At 41.7% G+C, this 16784-nt stretch overlaps 1 long non-coding RNA gene across 1 annotated transcript in view; it reads right to left on the bottom strand.

The window, feature by feature from the left end:
* Positions 1-1744: 1744 nt before the first annotated feature.
* LOC104998493 overlaps positions 1745-16784 on the bottom strand; it is a 50028-nt gene continuing 34988 nt past the window's right edge. The window contains exon 3 of the long non-coding RNA XR_826474.1: positions 1745-2933. This is a non-coding gene — a long non-coding RNA (uncharacterized LOC104998493). The remainder of the gene's footprint in view (positions 2934-16784) is intronic.

Raw genomic sequence — 16784 nt, 5'->3', positions numbered from 1 at the left:
TCTGTGATGAGCAAGTTAACATCAAATTAAAATCCCCCAAACAAATACAAGGGGTGCGTCAGTCTCAGACAGTTTCTCTTAGATTAGCTTCTCATTAAACATAGGAATGGGTCTCCTAGGAGCTTCCCAGTCAGGCTCTCTTGCTTGGGATGTGATGGTCATTTTTGCTAACTCTATAACCAATGTTTCACAACAGTTTTTGTACTTTTTTTTTTAAAAAAAGCATATTCCCTATTTGGTGAATATAATATTCTCATGCAGCTTCCTCCTCAAAAATAAATAAATAAATAACTGAACACCAAAGCCTCCTCTTGATAATTTCTATCATTTCAAGAAAGAAAGAAAGTGAAAATTGTTCAGTTCTGTCCATCTATTTGTGATACCAGGGACATAGCCCATGGAATTCTCTAGGCCAGAATACTGTAGTGGGTAGCCTTTCCCTTCATTCCAAAGATAAACCCTAATAAGTGAACACTAAAGCCTCCTCTTGATAGTTTCTATCATTCCAAAGACAAAGCCTATCATATCAGCACAAAGCAAGGCTGGTAAGTCTAGCTTATTTCCTGCAGTTTTATTTAAGAAAGTAACAGTGTTTGGTGGGGTGTTTGTTTTTTTTTTTTTTTTTTTGGCTTCAACTTCCCATCATAATATGGGCTTCCCTGATAGCTCAACTGGTAAAGAATCTGCCTGAAATCCAGGAGACTCCAGTTCGATTCCTGGGTCGGGAAGATCCACTGGAGAAGGGAAGGGCTACTCACTCCAGTACTCTGGCCTGAAGAATTCCATGGACTGGATAGTCCATGGGGTCACAAAGAATTGGACTGAGTGATTTTCTTTTTTTTTTTCCCATCATAATAGTGAATATACTTCTCAAACTTCCCCTTCCTTGAAAAATCCTAAGTTTTCCCTGTGGTAGGTCCTGACACCCTGGCTCTGAATTACAGTCCCGAAGTTAAATTAACTCCAAAGATAGGACAGGAAACTAATTTCATTGGAGCTGGTTTGTTTTTCTTACACTGATGGGAAAAGTAAATGCTTAAGGAGAGAGGAGCTGACACTGGCAAAAGGAGGATGTGCACCTTCTTCCCATCACAGGAGCAGTGCAGGAGGTGGCAACGCAGGCAGGAGAGGCCTCAGACTCGGCCCTCCTTACCAAGGAAACTGAGTAAGTATCCAGCTTAGCACTCAAGTGGTGACGCCCGAGGAGATTCCACAGACCTGCTCATCCTCACTCCCTCTGTGTGCCACGGAAGCAGACCCACTCTTCATTCACGAGACAGAAAAGATTCGCAAGAGGCAACCATGGAATAAAGAGAGAGAAATGATGACAAGGGAGGAGAACAAAGACTTATAGAGGGATAAGAAAGGCATCAGAGGAAAAGGAGAAAAGCAGAGAAGAGCAACCAATGAAGGCATCCAGGAAGTTTAGGCCATAGAGAACAGGAGGGATCATCACAATGACAGTTTCACACTGGTAACAGTGCATGCTCACTCAGTCATGTCTGACTCTTTGCAACACCATAAACTACAGCCTGCCAGGCTCCTCGTCCATGGGGTTTCCCAGGCAAGGATACTGGAGTAGGTTGCCATCTCCTTCTCTTGGGGGATCTTCTTGACCCAGGGATTGAACCTGTGTCTCCTGCATTGGCAGACGGATTCTTTACCAATGAGCCACCAGGGAAGCTGACACAAACATACATACATACATTCAATTTAGTTTAACTGCATTTCAGGATAAATGTAAACCTAAAAAACACCTATCCCAACTTCCCTTTACCCTGAGGAATCTAAGACTCTCATTGCCAGGTAGCAGCATTAGAATTTAAACCCAGTTTGTCTAGCTCCACATCCCAAGCTGTTAATTACTAGGTCACTTATCTGTAACAAATGCAAAAGAATGTGTACACTTAGTTGCTTTTTCTCCAGGTCACGTTAGTCATCTTGATGCTTTTCCGCTGATGTATCTGTTAATAAAAATCACTTGGGGACCCACTCTAGAAACTTCCATTGCAGCCTCAAGCACACTCTTTGGACTATCTTTGTGATGATATAGCCTCATGCTCTGAGAGTGGAGAGTATTTGGGGGATAGCCAAAAGCCAGTCAGAGCAAAATTGGTGAAAACCTGTGGCAGACACTGCTACTATTTGAGGTTTAAGCACAAAGTATTCTGTGTGTCTTTACTGTCTCAGAGAAATTCCCAAAGAAGGGCTGTTAGCAAATGCTGATCAATGGCCTTGCCATTGCAATAAACAAAGACCCAAGATAACCCCTTCAAAGCTCAACATTAAATTGGTACATTTGTCAAAACACGATTCCTGTCACAATAAAATCCTAGCTTAGTCGTTCTTCATACAGAAGCAATCTGATCTCGGTTCAACTACTGGTAAATGAATGTTCCAGGGACTTCCCTGTCGGTCCAGTGGTTAGGGTGCCAAACCTTCACTGTAGGGGTCATGGGTTCCATCTGCGGTTGGGGAACTAAGATCCTACATGCTGTAGAGCATAAATGAATGAATGAATGAATAGAAAATAAATGTTCCATGAAAAAAGAAAAACAGGTAAGCATCTAATAGTCTTTGATGTTGACGCTGTTGAAGCATCTTGTGCCCTAATTTGATAAAAGTCCAAAGAGAAAGGATAATGCTCTTGAGGTATTATGGCCCTTAAACTTCAAACTTTTGATCATGGGAGTGAGATCATGGATGACAAGACATTTGGGATGAGATGGCCTGACTATCTCCTGCTCTGAGAGTGACTAATCTTTGAACAGGGCTAACAGGGCTACCTCTCAAAATTTGAAAAATGGCATCATATTTGGGCTGGAGAGCTTCCTCTTCTGTCCATGGTCCACAGAGCAGGTGCTGTCTTCTGAATGGTTACTGCTTTTCTCGAGAGCTGCCAATTTTCATTATAGCAATGGACTGGAGGAGTGCTGGAATGTCACATGAAAAGAAAATTAGTGAGCAGCCCCCTTTTTTTCCATTAGAATTTCAGCAAAGTGAGTAAAGCAAGGGCAGACAAGATAATTGAAGGGGTTGCATGGGCATTTATTTCACTTTCATTTTTCCTTTGAGAAAGTGTTAATAAAATTAGCAGTGTTACAATAACAGCAAGGATTATAAAAGATACATTAATCAACAATGTACAATTTCCCTACCAGAATCTATAATAAAACTTTTCAAATGCAAATCTCCCATCAGTGAACATATAAAGAGGCAAGATAAAGAAGGGGGAGAAATGACATTAAGCTAATTCTCAGTCATCTCTGAAAACTAGAAGGATTAAAACTTTTGAAGTTAACTGACAAATCTCCCCAAACTTAATTTCAAACTTTCATTCAGTTTTTGCTCTGTCAAGGCTTTAGCCAAAGCTCCTTACAAGGAATCATGCTAATTCTTTTCAGTTTTAGGGACTGGGTTAAAATCATCAATGTCTTCCCATAGCCTACCACACAAAGCCCCAAATCCTCTTACACGTCTCTCTAAAGTCAAGTCCTAATCAGCAATCAAAGCCCTTGTAATCCAGCCCACTCTGGCCCCAAAGTCATTTCCCTTGTTTGCCCACCACAAATTCTCAGCTAGAAACTGGGTCCCTTGAAGGTCTACAATGCTCTACTCCTCTGTATTTTATTTCTGTTCAATTTCTTCATCCTCTGAAGCCTTTACAACTCAGATGCTGCCTCTTCTCAGCCTCGCCCTTCCCTTCTAGGTCTCATCACCTTACACCTCTCATGTAGTCTGAACCAAATCACACCTTGATTATAAGCCATTTGAATGGATCACAATTTATCATGGATACCACCTCTGCAGGAGGACAGCAAGTTTCCATGAAGCAGAGACAGCAAGCATTGAGCATATACACACGATAAGCATCTAGTGACTGTATGATAGACTCTCTGTTCCTATGCCTCCTTCTGTGGAGATGCAAACAGGCCAAAAGGCAGAGAAAAAGAAAAGAAAAGGAGAGACAAGGGAATCTCAATGCTCCAGAATCTGAACAACGAACTGAACAATGGTCTAAATAACCCTAAGTTTACTGTATACGTAAAGGGAAAATGCACAGAGGATGAATGCAGTTTACACTAAAGTTGTTTTGAGAACTATGATGATTTATTAAATGTTGATTCAGTGAATCTAGTATAAAGGGGTTTCCTAGGTGGTGCAGTGGTAAAGAATCTGCCTGCCAATGTAGGAGACAATAGAGACACAGGTTGGATCCCTGGGTCAAGGAAGATCCCCTGGAGAGGGAAATGGCAATCCACTCCAGCATTCTCGCCTGGAAAATTCCATGGACAGAGGAGCCTGGTGGGTTACAGCCCATGGGGTCACAGAGTCAGACACAACTGGGTAACTGGGCACACACACATACACTTCCAAGAGGAGCAGATATGTAGATATAAAATATTTTCTAAAATCAAATGGTACAATCATAAATGTACTAAAGAAAACATCTCCCCTAAATCATTCTCAACTCAAAATGGTAAATTAAATTCATTATTGAGATATTCAGGCATGCTAATGATGCTGAATGTACCTGCTGGTAATAAATGTAAACACTGAAATCTTCCAGGAACATGATGAGAGCCGTTTTCACACAACCATCTGAAGTCTCCATCTGTCATTCAGAAAGCTATAGCTGCATTGAATCCTTTGTGTAAAACCCAAGGAGATGCTGCTCATGGCAAGAATGAGGCTAACGTTTCTATCAAAGCAAAACAACAACAACTGCTTGAAAATGCCAAAAATCACAACAGAAAGATGAACTGGTGCTAATCTTGAGATGCCAAGATCCATGGCATTTCATCTGATGAAATGGTGTCCACCTCACTGAAGCAAACCCCATGATAACAGAAACAGCATCATTTCTCCCTTAGTTCTTTTTATGGTAGCAAAGTTTCATGACTACAGAGGCTGAGATTCAGCCCTAGGCACGTCACCAAGGGCACTTCTATAGCTGGAATCACCATTCTAGGCCAACAAACTTTTTCATCTTTTAAAACAAAACTTTTTATTTGACAATATTTTTGAAATAGATTATGGTTTGGGATGGTTGTAAATTTCAGTGTGTTAAAAGATAGGCTTTTAGGAGATTAAGTACCAAAATAGTATGAGTTATATGTCTCTAACCCATTTCCACAGCACAAAAATATCTTTCTATGTTTTTGTTTGAAAGAAAATAGAGAAGAAAGATACAGACCTTGAAAAATACTCTTTTAAAAAGAGAGAGAGAGAGACTGCTACTGCTAAGTTGCTTCAGTCGTGTCCGACTCTGTGCGACCCCATAGACAGCAGCCCATCAGGCTTCCCCCTCCCTGGGATTATCCAGGCAAGAACACTGGAGTGGGTTGCCATTTCCTTCTCCAGTGCATGAAAGTGGAAAGTGAAAACTGAAAGTGAAGTCGCTCAGATGTGTCCAACCCTCAGTGACACCATGGACTGCAGCCTTCCAGGTTCCTCTGTCCATGGGATTTTCCAGGCAAGAGTACTGGAGTGGGGTGCCATTGCCTTCTCCGGAGAGAGAGACTAATGGTACTTTATTTTATTGCACCTGGGGAATTTACTTTGGGAGTCAAGTTAACATGGATCAAAGCTATTTTCATATCCCCATGAACTGATCTATATTGACTGGGTAATGCCTCTGCCTTACTTTGTTGACTTGGGCTTCTTCTATAGGAAAGACACATTTAAGGGATGGTGACCAACCATTTCTATGATCCTTCATGCATGCAGTAAGTATTTATGGAGCATCTGATATGTTTCAGGTTCTGTGAATGAGACAGACCCCACCCATGCCCCCACACAGCCAACAACCCAATAGGCATGTATCTATATTAGATTCATGGTACTACATAAATGTTAGATTTATGGTACTACAAGGTGCAGTATTTTGTAAAGGCTTAAAGCAAGTGATCCCAAGTAGCTAGAGTGATGGAAGAAGTGAAGAACTTAATGAAGGAAGTCAAGTCTAAGCTGAATTTTTAAGTTGAATAGTTTAATAGGCAAAGAGGTGCTGGAAAAGGGCAAGAGGAAAAGGAGGTGACAGAGGATGAGATGGTTGGATGGCATCACTGACTCAATGGACAGGAGTTTGAGCAAACTCAGGGAGATAGAGAAAGACAGGGAAGCCTGGCGTGCTGCAGTCCATGGGGTCACAAAGAGTCAGACATGACTTAGTGACTGAACAACAACAAGCCAAAGAGGAGAAAGGAAGATGAGAAAGTGTCCCTAGTAGAGAAAAGTGCATTGGCCAAGGGCCAAAAGCAAGAAAGAACTTGGCATGTTGCTGAAGGAGAGCCAGCCTGGCTAGAAAGGAGAGACTGAATAGGACAAGGTTGGGGAAGCAAGGAGGAGTAGGATCACACAGATACTTGAAAGCCATGTTGAGGATATAAGACTTTAAACCACAACATGTTTTAGGACACAGACTGACATCTACAGTCTGCAATGTTAATGAGCACACAGGCTGCTTTAGGGAGCCTGGGTTAAGGGTAGCTGGGGAGCAAAATTAGCAGCAAGGACCCTAAGAGTCTTTTGCAGTAGTCCAAGAACGTTTGAACTAGGCTGATGAGAAGAAAACAGATTCAGGAGACATTCAGGGAGAAGGAACAAGATGTATGGAGAGAGGAGAACCAAGTTGGACTCAGAGGTTACTGGCTCAGGGAATTAGGTTGGTGGCAAGCGCACATATTGAAGGATGGATTAATACAGGTTATAAAACTGAATATCAGACTTGCTGGCTTACAAACAAGACATGTTCTTAGCTCAGTTAGACTTCAAAATGCATTGATAAACTTAGAAACTTCTTCATCAATTATGGAACTACAATAGCTTCAGAGCAGCAAAGAATTATATAGATCTTCAAACTAAAATAGCAAATACATGGAACCAGCCATCCCCAACTTCAAGGTAGAATTTTAGTCCCGGCAATTTCTGAATTATTCCTGGCATCATTAATACTTTCATAAACAAGGACTTTTTCCACTTGGGTCCTAGGCATTTGTCCCAAGGTCTTTTTAAATGTTGAATTCACACTGAATGCCAGTGTTCTGAAGAAAACAAATCCATCAGTGGCTACAGAATTTATGTTATGGGTTTCAGAAAGCTTGTGGGAAGGCTAGAGGTCTTTTGAAATTTTTCATTGAACAGAGACCCCTGGAGCTTGTATTGATTGAATGAGATCAAGCAGAAAGTTTTCATTACCCCCAAGTGTCTTCTTTGTCATACTTCTCAAAAGATAATTCACTTAATTTTTTTCTTAGTCCTAGTGAAAAGTAAGGGACAATAACAATTTTAACTTGTTTATTCTTAAACAATTCTTTCACATGAAAATCATCAGTCCCTGAAGATCTTGGGTCATGTATTTAACAGTGGCCCAGGCCTGTCATCAAACCAGGGGACTTCCCACCTTCTGCGGCCACTCTTGCCCAGAACTTTTTATTTTTTTAATGTTTCCACTCCCAAACAGCACTGCCAAATCTCTCTCTTCTCTGACATAATCACTATGTGATTTGAACAAACCCATTCTCCTGGGCCTATTATAAATAATACAAGGGAGCAGCTGGGGAAGAGAAGTGGGCACTTTATCGCAGGTGATTTGGAAATTCAGAGAAACATGAAAATTCTGGACAGAGAGAGGTGCAAACACAGAGGAGGTTAGAAATATAGGACAGGACTCACTATATATGGCCTCAGTGTCTGTGTGATACATAATTTTCTAGTAAAGGAGTTTAATAAATCCAAGCCAAATTGATAGGGGTTGGGCTCTCAGCCAGGAGATATATTGCACTGGCCCAAAGACCCCACACTTTGGAGGAAAGAAAGGGGGTAGCTGTCACTGCATTCCTGTAGAGTGAAGCAGATTGATAGGGCAGCTGACACCAAAAAATCCTGTTCAATGGAATAAATACAAGGGTATTTTCCTTGTTTGCTAAGTCACTTCAGTTGTGGCCAACTCTTTGCAGACCCATGGACTGTAGCCCACCAGGCTCCTCGGTCCATGGGATTCTCCAGGCAAGAATACTGGAGTGGGTTACTGTGTCCTCCTCCAGGGGATCTTCCCACCCCAGGGATGGAACACGCATCTCTTCTTTTGCATTGACAGGCGGGTTGACTGCCACCTGGGAAGTCCTAGTTCAATGGAATAAATACGAGGGTATCCCCCCTGCCATGAGCAAATATGACTGCTTATATGCCTGACATTAATTCTTTGGAGGTTGCACGCTCTCTTCTTCCAGTTTTCTCTCTTAGGATTAGGGTTAGGAATCAAGCACTTGGTTTCCAGAGGCAATGAAAAGGATATTGAGGTGATTTAAATTTTTTCTCTTAAAAAACTTTAAAATCCAATTATTTGTCTACAATTCAGCTATTTAGCAATGAAACCATTCCTCAGCCCCACAGAGATCAAAGGAGCCTGATTCCAATTAACTCAGAAGTATCACATTGCCCAAAAGAGTTGAGGACATGGACATGGAGCAGACTGGTTTCCAAATCGGGAAAGGAGTACGTCAAGGCTGTTTATTGTCACTCTGCTTATTTAACTTCTATGCAGAGTACATGGTGAGAAACGCTGGGCTGGAAGAAGCATAAGCTGGAATCAAGATTGCCAGGAGAAATATCAATAACCTCAGATATGCAGATGACACCACCCTTATGGCAGAAAGTGAAGAAGAACTAAAGAGCCTCAATGAAAGTGAAAGAGGAGAGTGAAAAAGTTGGTTTAATACTCAGCATTCAGAAAACTAAGATCAGGGCATCTGCTCCCATCACTTCATTGCAAATAGATGGGGAAACAATGGAAACAGTGACAGACTTCATTTTGGGGGGCTCCAAAATCACTGCAGATGGTGACTGCAGCCATGAAATTAGGATGACCCAGAGGGATGGTATGGGGAAAGACATGGGAGGGGGGTTCAGGATTGGGAACACTTGTACACCTGTGGTGGATTCATGTTTATGTATACATCAACCAATACAATATTGTAAAGTAATTAGCCTCTAATTAAAATAAATAAATTTAAATTAAAAAAAAAAGATGCTTGCTCCTTGGAAGGAAAGTTATGACCAACCTAGACAGCATATTCAAAAGCAGAGAGATTACTTTGCCAACAAAGGTCCATCTAGTCAAAGGTATGGTTTTTCCAGTAGTCATGTATGGATGTGAGAGTTGGACTATAAACAAAGCTGAGCGCGAAAGAATTGATGCTTTTGAACTGTGGTGTCGGAGAAGACTCTTGAGAGTCCCTTGGACTGCAAGGAGATCCAACCAATCCATCCCAAAGGAAATCAGTCCTGAATATTCATTGGAAGGACTGTTGTTGAAGCTGAAACTCCAATACTTTGGCCACTTGATGCGAAGAGCTGACTCATTTGAAAAGACCCTGATGCTGAGAAACACCGAAGGTGGGAGGAGAAGGGGACGGTAGAGGATGAGATGGTTGGATGGCATCACCGATTCAATGGACATGAGTATGAGTAAACTCTGGGAGTTGGTGATGGACAGGGAGGCCTGGCGTGCTGCAGTCCATGGGGTCACAAAGAGTCGGACATGACTGAGTGACTGAACTGAACTGAAAGAGTTGAGGAAATGGTGAAGGACAGGGAAGCCTGGCTTGCTGCAGTCCATGGGGTCGCAAAATTGGACACAACTGAGCGACTGAACAACAACAACAAAGAGTTGAGGAGATAAAGCTCTACTGTACTTTGCCTTTATTTCTGTTCCTCAACATTCAACTCTTCTTACTTTGGGGTCAGTGTCTCTAATATGGAGATTGGGACCCACCCAGAATCTGAACCTTAGTCTGGTGGCTTCCCTGGTGGCTCAGAGGTTAAAGCGTCTGCCTGGAATGCGGGAGACCCGGGTTCAATCCCTGGGTCAGGAAGATCCCCTGGAGAAGGAAATGGCAACCCACTCCAGTACTCTTGCCTGGAGAATCCCATGGAAGGAGGAACCTGGTAGGCTACAGTCCATGGGGTCACAAAAAGTCGGACACGTCTGAGTGACTTCACTTTAACTTTCTGGGGAAATTTAGAGTTTAAACCCATAGTCTTCTTGACTCTGGTAACAGAATCCTTGCTGACCTACCTCCATAACCTGCCCAAGTCCCAGATCTTGCAGCACCAGAGCCCCCTGTTGCCATCATCAGGTAGTTCATTTAACCCTTTCCCCACCAGTGAGTGGCACCTTGACTGTTGTCCCATGTGTGGTTGACACAAGGGAACAGTGGGTCAGTGGGAATATGCTAATATGAACAAATGGAGAAAGGTTGTCACTCTGTAGGTACTTACTGTGCAGACTCTGTTCTAGACAGTATATACATTTCTAGGAGAGTCATGGACTTGTGTTCTCATGGGGAAGACAGGAAGCAAACAGACATAGAATGCCTTTACTGGCAAAGAGGGAAACTCAGAGATGGCACATAAAAGGAAGCAGTACAGCAGACTCCTGCATGGAAATGTGACCCCCACGTCTGCACAGGACTGTATAGTATGGCGATCCCACACACAAGAAATGAGGACTCCAGCAGGTAGCAAATGGACCCCTTTGCATTTATACACCATCCAGATGGTTCCATAGGCTACCAGTCCACCTCCTTAACAGGGCCTGATAGAACTATCTGTGTGAACTGTGGAACAAAAGAAATCAAAGTTCAATTTTCCAGACCCTGGTATTCTTCAGTAGAACCTAATCTCAGGCCTGATTGGAATTACTCCTAACATTGGAATTTCTTCATATTCTTTTTGCAATCACATTCAGGAGAGATTCAGGGAGAGAAAACCAGGAGTCACCTTGTGTGAAAGCATTTTCCACTGAATTTTGCTATGATTACTTCACCTAGAAATAATATCATTCTGTTTAGAGTTAGATATTGAGTTTTTGATTTGGTTTAAAACATAAAAGGAATCAGAGAAAGTGTAAATGAATCAATGAGAACCAGCTAGAAACAGGTTTTGATTTCTAGTTTTGGCCAAAGGCTTTATTCAATAAGGTAAACTAGTGAAGAAGATAATATTTAATTAGATAACCATTCTCCTGTCTTAGGAAAAGATGAGCTTGACAAAGAGTTAATTTTTGCTTCTGAGGAAGAGTCCTGTTTGGAAGGACAGGCGTTATGGATCAATCATTATGGAACGAGGCTATGAGAATGATATACTCCATCCATCCTTTCCAGACTACACTCTGAGATTAAGACAGCTCTTCTAAGCTCTTCCCTAAACAAGAGACTTATCAGAAGCCCAGAGCAGACAAACACTGACCCAGAAAAAGTCATATCTTCCACTGGTCACATGCATTCTCAAGGGGAAAGGCTCAAACTGTAAACGTTCTCTTTCTTAGAACCAGAGCAGGAGACAGAAAGTGGAAGGTTTGGGCCACTTTCTAGTGCCAAGACAATTCAGACTCCCTTCCTTGGTAAAATGTCCAATGCCGAGAGTATTCAGTTTGGTCCACTTGTGGGGCTAAGTTTCCTTTTGGCCACAGACCCATGGACCCCTCACTGTGACCTGAGCCCTGTCTTCTCAGACAATCTCACCTTCCTGCCCCAATACCTTAGCCTGGCCCCCAGAAGCCCTGTGACAGGACAGTGTTTGCAAGTGTCTCTGGCCTGATGTAACTTTCAGTCCATCTGAATTCCTATAGCCCTTATTATCTTTCCAACTCATTTGGTAACTTGTATATACTATACATATTATTATCTTTCCATATGTGTGCACCTAGGTACACATAAGCATCCTTCTTCTCCAACTAGGTTCTGTGCTTCTCAAGAGCAGGGACCACAATTCATGTTCTGCATTCTCAGCATCTTACACAATACCTCCTGGTTGTAAGTATAATGAAATATTTATCACCGAGGGTGACAATGATAAAGATTTGTCCAAGACAGTTTTAGTCATCTCAGTGCAGTGAGACAGCTGTACCTGCCCTACACAGGTGAGGGGAAGAAAATCAACCCCTGAGTGTGCTCAATGAAAAGGGTAAGCAGAAGACAAAAATCAGCTTTGTCCATGTGGAACAGGACCTGCAACAAGATCAAGAATACCTCTGGCTTTTGGCTGAAGAGACACTTCAAAGGTACAGCCTATGCTCTTTTAAGGGATCTCCTTTAACCAATCACCAGATGAACCAACACAGTCCAATCACTCTCCAAAACACAGTAGCTGTTGCCCATGGCACGATCCAGGCACATGACTAAGAGGCCACTTGTGGAAGCCCTCATACTTTTGTGCTTACCTGTTGTATCCTGTGCCAGCCAAGAGCATGCTGAATGTTTCTGAATCTGTTAGCAGCTGTAAATGCTAGTTAAAGTATGCAAAAGTGTGAAGTGAAAGTATTAGTTACTCGGTCATGTCCAACTCTGAAAACCCATGGACTGTAGCCTGTGTCCTTGGAATTCTCCAGGCAAGAATACTGGAGTGGGGTGCCACTCTCTTCTCCAGGGGATCTTCCTCACAGAGCTAGAGTCCAGGTCTCCTGCATTATAGGTAGATTCTTTACTGTCTGAACCACCAGGGAAGCCCAAAAGAGAGCTGGAACACTCGACTGAGGCACTGCGGGGATTCAAACCCAGGATCTCCTGTTTACTAGACAGGCACTTTAACCAACTAAGCCATGGTAATATTATAAACATTGATGTAATATGAGTGACAAAAGAAAATTAAGATTAGGCTTAAAACTATAGAAAGACTCTCAAGTTGTGTTTAATTAGATGAAAGTAGACACCCTTTAAAAGCCCAGGAAAATTACTCTAAGTATCTAGGATTCTGTGCTCAGATTGCTTTAGATTTCCCCTCCACTTTGAGAAACTGGGTATGGTTAGTAACACATATGGAATAGTAAGGCCTGGATCCCAAGTCAAAAGATTGAGAAATACACATGCATTCTTAGGCTTTTAGACCGAAATAAAATGTCTGAGCTGTGTGTGCATCATTTTTTTCAGATTCCCATTTCAAACCAGTCCTTACATTAAAGCAACTACCAGTCCTGTTACAACAGATAAGAAGGCTCTTACCATCCACCCACCCCTACATTGTTCCCAGAACCGAATTGAGAAATTGCTCAGAATTCAGGAAGCCAGAAGCAGCAGGAGTTGTCACCCAAATTGTGATTCAAAATGTAACAGAGAATCACTGCTGGGGATTTTCTTCTCTTCTGCTGGTTTTTATTTTTGATCTTAAATATCCATGTCTATATATATGCCTTATGCTTTTGGAAGTTTCTTGGTTTTGTAGACTACTTAGAGAAATACAATACATAATTAAAATCAAGAGCAACAGATAGGAATCATAAATTACCTGCCAAGCTGTGCAGCAACCGGCAGCCAAGCTGCCACCTTCAACGGGTCACCATACAGATTCAACACAGTCAAGCAGTCAAGTAGTCAGTTAAGCAAACAGGCTGAGAAGTGCATGTTGGATCCAGAACCATGGTTCTGGGTTGATACACAGAGGAGATTAGACACAGTCCTTTTCCCTGCAGAGCTTTCAGTTCAACAATCAAGCTAGGGGCATCAAGTTGCATTTAGTTCTTTATCATGACAGCAGCACAGGATTAAGATGGAGGGGAGGGAGGCAAATAAACTGATTTTGAGCTTTACTCCTTCAGTAATTCCATGTTCACTGCCAAACGAATATTGGAAAGTAGCAAGCGTGAGGCAGAAAGATTTTGTACAGTACGACTGTAGAAATGTTTTTCATAGATTCCTAAAGTGTTACAATAGGAAAGGCAATCTTAGACTCATCTTATCTAACGCCTTATATTATAGATGTGGAACCGAGACACAGAAAAGCAGTTATGTAAGGCACTGCCACTAATTAGGAGCTGACTTGGGACCAGACATAGGCTATCCTGACTCTGAGTCCAGTGCTTTTCAGAACACTGCACAGCAACGCTTGATTCTTTTTAATTAACACTCTTTTTCCTTTTAATTTCACGGCCTCAGGTCTAGCCAGAGCTCTGCGGTTGACTGGAACCCCTGAATGCTCACATCTCAACAAGTCAAAACTGCTAGATAAAGCAGTCAAAAAACTTTAACAAATTGAATGAAACAAGAAGTTGAACAAAATTTCATGCTTTCATGTAGACAAAATATTTAAAGTACTGAAACAATAGTTGATATGGCTATTTAACTGGAGAACACAGACTCATTCACCTGGAAGAAAATCCAATCAGAAAATCTATCTCCATTTTACTTACTCAGCATATAGTCCCTCCTCTCAAAAAACTAATACGCACACATACACACACACACACATAAACATATACCTCACTAGAATTATTATAAGAATTTACACTACTTTCTGTGATGCTGGTCTCTAAATAACTCAATCCAGCAAATATTTCATGAGTGCCTACTGTGTACAAAGCACTTTATGAGCACCCACTGTATTCAAGGCTGTGTATTATGGGTGACACTGAGAAGAGGGTCTCTCATCTCAAGGAGCTGAAATCTAGTCCTAGTAGCTGCAATTAATCAACAAACATAAACCAGACGATGGTCATGGTAACAATGGAGGTGGAAAGGACCAGATGTAGGCGGAAATTTCATAGATAAGACTGCTTTTGAGCTGGGCCTTGAAGGTGGGAGGAGACACCACAGAGAGAAGAATGAAGACATTCTTACCCTAAAAGAGTAGCCCGCCCTTTTCTTCCTGCTCCTTATCTCCTGCTCATGTCTCAACCCAGTAAAACTTACATTCCACCTCTCATCTCCAAATTAAAACTGTTCTCACCAGTTTCTCCAGTGAACTCCTACATTGCCAGGTTCCACTGTCACGTTTAGTCTTGATCCCTTTGTAACTATCCCTTTGCACACCCTATTGGCCTTGACCTTGACACTGTTCTCTGGTTTTCATCGTTTGCTCTCTCCCACAGCGCCCTTGCCTCTCTAACAGCTTCCTCTCAATCTTCCTGTTTTTTACAGTTTCTTACTCATACATTTTCTGTTTTGGCCCCTGAACATCTCACCCATTCATTTTACAACCTCCATGGCTCCACACCCTATCTTGCACTGATGACATAAATTTAAATTTCTAATTCTCTATTTCTTTTTTTTTCTTTCAATATTTGCTCACACTTTTATTTTTTAATTAATGAACTTATTTTAATTGGTGGATCATCACTTTACAATATTGTGATGGTTTTTGCCACACATCAACATGAATCAGCTACAGGTATACATATGTCCCCCCATTCTGAAACTTCCACCCACATCCCTTCCCACCCTATCCCTTATGGGCCATCCCAGAGCACTGGCTTTGAGTGTCCTACCTCATGCATCAAACTTGCGCTGGTCATCTATTTTACACATGGTAATGTAAATGTTTCAATGCTGTTCTCTCAAATCATCCCACCCTTGCCTTCTCCCACTAAGTCCAAAAGTCTGCTCTTTACATCTGTGTTTCCTTTGTTGGCCTGTATGTAGGATAGTCATTACTGTCTTTCTAAATTCCATACATATGTGTTAATATCTCTTTCTTAAACTCCAAACTCATCTTTCCTACCATTCACTGACCGGCCAGTGTGGATGGATAGCCTATAAACACCCCAAACTCAACATGTCTAAAAGCTAACATGTCATCTTTCTCCCTAAACTTCCTCCTCCACTTACTTATTTTTTAAATTTTATAATTTTACATATACATAAATCTATTCATTTTCAGATTTTTTCCATGTAAGTCATTACAGAATATTGAGTGGAGTTCCCTCTGCTATATACTAGGTCCCTGTTGTTTATCACATATACGTATAGTATGAAAAGGCAAAATGATAGGATACTGAAAGAGAAACTCCCCAGGTCAGTAGGGGCCCAATATGCTACTGGAGATCAGTGGAGAAATAACTCCAGAAAGAATGAAGGGATGAAGCCAGAGCAAAAACAATACCCAGCTGTGGATGTGACTGGTGATAGAAGCAAGGTCCAATGCTGTAAAGAGCAATATTGCATAGGAACCTGGAATGTCAGGTCCATGAATCAAGGCAAATTGGAAGAAGTCAAACAGGAGATGGCAAGAGTGAATGTCGACATTCTAGGAATCAGTGAACTGAAATGGACTGGAATAGGTGAATTTAACTCAGATGACCATTATATGTACTGCGGGCAGGAGTCCCTCAGAAGAAATGGAGTAGCCATCATGGTCAACAAAAGAGTCCGAAATGCAGTACTTGGATGCAATCTCAAAAACGACAGAATGATCTCTGTTCGTTTCCAAGGCAAACCATTCAATATCACAGTAATACAAGTCTATGCCCCAACCAGTAACGCTGAAGAAGCTGAAGTTGAAAGGTTCTATGAAGACCAACAAGGCCTTTTAAAACTAACACCCAAAAAAGATGTCCTTTTCACTATAGGGGACTGGAATACAAAAGTAGGAAGTCAGGAAACACCTGGAGTAACAGGCAAATTTGGCCTTGGAATACGGAATGAAGCAGGTCAAAGACTAATAGAGTTTTGCCAAGAAAATGCACTGGTCATAACAAACACCCTCTTCCAACAACACAAGAGAAGACTCTATACATGGACATCATCAGATGGTCAACACCGAAATCAGATCGATTATATTCTTTGCAGCCAAAGATGGAGAAGCTCTATACAGTCAGCAAAAACAAGACCAGGAGCTGACTGTGGCTCAGACCATGAACTCCTTATTGCCAAATTCAGACTTAAATTGAAGAAAGTAGGGAAAACCACTAGACCATTCAGGGATGACCTAAATCAAATCCCTTATGATTATACAGTGGAAGTGAGAAATAGATTTAAGGGCCTAGATCTGATAGATAGAGTGTCTGATGA

The sequence above is a fragment of the Bison bison genome, unplaced genomic scaffold (assembly GCF_000754665.1).
Source record: "Bison bison bison isolate TAMUID 2011002044 unplaced genomic scaffold, Bison_UMD1.0 scf7180017864330, whole genome shotgun sequence".
NCBI lineage: Eukaryota > Metazoa > Chordata > Mammalia > Artiodactyla > Bovidae > Bison > Bison bison.
This window is presented reverse-complemented; position numbering and strand designations above follow the sequence as displayed.